Genomic DNA, 5,200 nt, shown 5'->3' with positions numbered 1-5,200 from the left:
GCGAGAAGAACCAGCAACTTGAAAAATGCAGGCAAGTCTGTGGTAGCCTTAGTGTGCAAGGCGGCTCTCACAATGCAGGGACCCACCCACGCGGAAGCCCCCCACACCCCAGCATCCAAGTCATTCAGAAACTTCTCTCCAGGCCTGTATTCATATTGCCCCCATTGCCTCACTGCCCCCATTGGGTCACCTGCTCCAGTGCATCACTTTATTTATTTATTTTTGAGACGGAGTCTCGCTCTGTCACCCAGGCTGGAGTGCAATGGTGCGATCTCGGCTCATTGTAACGTCCGCCTCCTGGGTTCAAGGGATTCTCTTGCTTCAGCCTCCGGAGTAGCTGAGACTACAGGCATGTACCACGACGCCTAGCTAATTTTTTGTATTATTATTATTATTATTACTATTTGAGATGGAGTCTCACTCTGTCGCCCAGGCTGGAGTGCAGTGGTGCGATCTCGGCTCACCGCAACCTCTGCCTCCCAGGTTCAAGCGATTCTCCTGCCTCAGCCTCCTGAGTAGCTGGGATTACAGGCACGTGTCACCACACCCAGCTAATTTTTGTATATTTAGTAGAGACAGGGTTTCCCCATGTTGGTCAGGCTGGTCTTGAACTCCTGACCTTGTGAGCCGCCCACCTCGGCCTCCCAAAATGCTGGGATTACAGGTGTGAACCACCGTGCCCAGCCCAATTTTTTGTATTTTAAGTAGAGACAGGGTTTCATCGTGTTAGTCAGGACGGTCTTGATCTCCAGACCCCGTGATCCACCTGCCTCGGCCTCCCAAAGTGCTGGAATTATAGGCATGAGCCACCACACCCAGCCTTATTTTATTTTATTTTCCGACGGAGTTTCAATCTTGTCGCCCAGGCTGGAGTTCAGTGGCACGGTGTTGGCTCACTGCAACCTCCACCTCCCAGGTTCAAGCGATTCTCCTGCCTCAGCCTCCCAAGTAGCTGGGATTACAGGCGCCTGCCACTATGCCCAGCTAATTTTTGTAATTTTAGTACAGATGGGGTTTCACCATGTTAGCCAGGCTGGTCTCGAATTCCTGACCTCAGGTGATCTGCCATTCTCAGCCTCCCAAAGTGCTGGGATTACAAGCGTGAACCACCACTCCTGGACTGTTTTTAAATTTTATTATTATAGTTTTTGAGACAGGGTCTCATTCTGTCACCCAGGCTAGAGTGGAGTGAAGCCTTCAGTGCTTGCTGTGACCTCGACCTCCTGAGCTCAAGTGATCCTCCCACCTCACCTCCCAAGTAGCTGGAATGACAGACTCGTGCCACCACATCCAGCATTTTTTTTTTTTTTTCAGGAGTCTTGCTACTCTGTCACCCAGGCTAGAGTGCAGTGGTGCCATCTCAGCTCACTGCAACCTTTGCCTCCCGGGTTCAAGCGATTATCCTGGCTCAGCCTCCTGAGTAGCTGAGATTACAGGCGCATGACACTATGCCTGGCAAATTTTTGTATTTTTAGTAGAGACAGAGTTTCATCATGTTGATCAGGCTGGTCTCGAACTCCTGACCTCGTGATCCGCCCGCCTTGACCTCCCAAAGTGCTGGGATTGTAGTTGTGAGCCATCGCGCCCGACCCACCCAGATAATTTTTACTTTTTTTTTTTTTGTAGAAATGGGGGGGTCTGGCTACGTTGTCTAGGCTGCATAACCTTATATAACAAGGAAGTTCTTAGATTAGGTAACTTTACTCCCTCCTGCTTCAAACACAGCACATTCCCACTTTACATGCCCGAGTTCAGATTAGCAAAAAGCACCTTTGGCAGGGCATGGTGACTCACGCCTGTAATCCCACCACTTTGGGAGGCCGAGGTGGGTGGATCACCTGAACTCAGGAGTTCGAGACCAGCCTAGCCAACATGGTGAAACCCCATCTCTACTAAAAATACAAAGATTAGCTGGGCTTGGTGGCAGGCGCCTGTAATCCCAGCTACTCAGGAGGCTGAGACAGGAGAATCGCTCAAATCCAGGAGGCGGAGTTTGCAGTGAACTGAAATCGTGCCACTGCACTACAGCCTGGGTGACAGAGTGAGACTCCATCTCAAAAAAAAAAAGAAAGAAAAAAATGAAAAAAATGAAAAAAGCACCTTCTTGGGGCTGGGTGCCGGGGCTCACGCCTATAATCCCAGCACTTTGGGAGGCCGAGATGGGTGGATCACCTGAGATCGGGAGTTTGAGACCAGCCTGACCAATAAGGAGAAACCCTGTCTGTACTAAAAATACGAAAAATTAGCCTGGCGTGGTGGCTGGTGGCAGGCGCCTGTAATCCCAGCTACTCGGGAGGCTGAGGTAGGAGAATTGCTTGAACCTGGGAGGCACAGGTTGCAGTGAGCCGAGATGCTGCCACTGCACTCCAGCCTGGGTGACAGAGCAAGACTCCATCTCAAAAAAAAAAAAAGAAAAGAAAACAATTTTCTTTATTTATAGTAGAGATTTAGTAGTATTTTTAGTAGTGATGGGGTTTTATCATGTTGGCCAGGCTGGTCTAAACTCCTCACCTCAGGTGACCCACCTACCTTGGCCTCCCAAAGTGCTGGGATTACAGGTATGAGCCACCAGCCTTTTTGTTTTGAGACAGGATCTCGCTCTGTCTCCCAGGCTTGGGTGCAGTGGTTCAATCTCAGCTCACTGCAACTTCCTCCCACCAGGCTCAAGTGATCCTCCCACCTCAGCCTCCTGAGTAACTGGGAACACAGGCATGCACCACCATGCCCAGCTAATTTTTTTTTTTTTTGTAGTTTTGGTAGAGACAGTGTCTCACCATATTGCCCAGGCTGGTCTCAAACTCCTGAGCTCAAGCGATCCATCAGCCTCCCAAAGTGCTGGTGGGACTGTGGGCATGAGCCACTGTGCCCAGCATAAGTGCATCTGGATGTAGATGAAAGGAAGGAGAGAGGGCTGCTCCACAAATTCTGCTGTCACTAATGGAATGGACGACCTCTGCCAACTGCATCACATTCTCAGAGCCTAGGTTTCCCTGGCCATAAAATATGGGGTTAATTGTCCCTTCTAGGGAATCTAGGAGGGTTAATTGGGCAATGGCTCTGAAGTGTCTAAGAGGAGAAGATCTATAAATATAAGGGATCATTAGCGGGTATTTCACAGCCGTTTTGTGGGCCCCAGTGTTATTATTAATATGATTATTGTTATTGTTATCGCCCCCATGGCCCACTTCCCGAGTCTCTCCCAGCTGGGTCAGTGCTTTCGGGTGACAAGTGCTGCTCCTGAGCCCAGCCTCCAGCCCCTGTTCCCAGCCCTGGTCCTTCTGAACCCACACCCTCCACACTCAGGGTCTCTGGGAACCCTCAGGAGGCTAGCAATGGGACTGAGATGTGGTTTTGACAGAAGTGAGGGCCTAGGAGGGAGAGGGGCAGAGGCGGAGAGGGCAGTGCCTGGTCAGGGACACTCTCAGCCTCCCTTTGTCCCTGGGGACGCTTCCGGTCTGCAGTGGGCTGGGACTCAGAGAAGCAGACTGGGCGCCACATGGAGCTGTGGTCGATGGGATCAGGAAAGGTGGGGAGCAGGGGAGTGCAGGTGAGGGGCTGAGGCAGAGAGAAGATAATGCTACCAGGGGAGGTAAGAGGAGCTGGTTGGTAGGAAACAAATTCCTTGAAGAGGTAAATGTGTTTGTTTGCTTTTGTTTTCAGACAGGGAGACACGGTTTTGCTTTGTCACCCAGGGCAGAGTACAGTGTTGCAAACACAGCTCACTACAGCCTCGAATTCCTAGGCTCAAGGGATCCTCCCGCCTCAGCCTCCCAAGTAGCTGGGACTACAGTTGAGAGCCACCAAGCCTGGCTAATTTTTAAAATTTTTGTAGAGATGGGGGTCTCACTATGTTGCCCAGGCTAATCTCTAACTTCTGGGCTCAAGATGCAATCCTCCTGCCCGAGGCTTCCCCAAGTACTGGGGTTACAGGCATGAGCCACCATGCCTGGCCCAAATGGCTCTTTTTTTGTTGTTTTGTCTTTTTTTTTTTTGAAATGGAGTCCCACTCTGTCACCCAGCCTGGAGTGCAGTGGCAAGATCTCGGCTCACTGCAACCTCCGCCTCCCAGATTCAAGTGATTCTACTGCCTCAGTCTCCCAAGTAGCTGGGACTACAAGAATGTGCCACCACACCTGGCTAATTTTTGTATTTTTAGTAGAGATGGGGTTTCACCATGTTGGCCAGGCTGGTCTTGAATATCTGGCCTCAGGTGATCCACCCACCTCAGCCTCCCAAAATGCTGGGATTACAGGGGTAAGCCACTGCACCCGGCCCCAAATGACTCTTTTTAAGGAGTTTCTTTGTAGAGGCTGGAACCCATTCTCAGTCTCTGAATGAAACAGGCCCCATTCCTGGGGGAATAGCTGCTTGTCAAGCTGGATCTCCCTGCCCGCCCTGTGTTCCTGTAAGGTGAACACTGGGCAGCTGCTTTGGAAATGCCTTGGGTGCCCCCTGGTGGTGACACACAAAGGCAGAGGAGGCACCCATGCCTTCCGCCTTAAAGGGCTCCTTTTACCTGGGGCCCTGCCCTTTCTCCCTGAGGCTCCACAGATCCCACCCCAGGGAGACTGGGGGTAGAAAGAAGCAGCAAAGAAGGAAGAACCCTGTGGGGAAGGATGAGTGGAATGTCCTTGCTGGAAGATTCCATGGCAGTTGGTGGGGAGCCATAAGCCTGGACAGGGGAACCAGGGGCAGAGGAAGTTGATGTGTTAGGGCAGGAGTCAGGAGTGGCAGCCCCAGCAGTGAGGACAGAGGTGTGTCTGTATGTGTGCATCCGGGGTGTGGTGTAACAGGGAGATACATCTTATAGCCTTTGTGAATGTTTCATGTTCACAGAAGACTGAGGAAACCTAGATCCCTGAAATCATTGATGGACCCTAGGAGGGAAAAAAAAAATAACCCAAATTCATCCAAGCTAGGTGTTTGTCCCATCAAATAGTTTTGTGGGTCTGCATATGAGAGAGTCTGGGTTACAAAAGTCTGCAACTCTGGGCTGGGAGCAGTGGCTCATGCCTGTAATCCCAGAACTTTGGGAGGCCGAGGCACGTGGATCACCTGAGGTCAAGAGTTCGAGACAAGGCTGGCCAAAATGATGAAACTCCATCTCTACTAAAAATATAAAAATTAGCTGGGCGTGGTGACACCCACCTGTAATCCCAGCTACTCAGGAGGCTGAGGCAAGAGAATTGCTTTTTTTTTT

This window comes from Mandrillus leucophaeus, unplaced genomic scaffold, assembly GCF_000951045.1.
Source record: "Mandrillus leucophaeus isolate KB7577 unplaced genomic scaffold, Mleu.le_1.0 Scaffold59, whole genome shotgun sequence".
Lineage (NCBI taxonomy): Eukaryota > Metazoa > Chordata > Mammalia > Primates > Cercopithecidae > Mandrillus > Mandrillus leucophaeus.
This window is presented reverse-complemented; position numbering follows the sequence as displayed.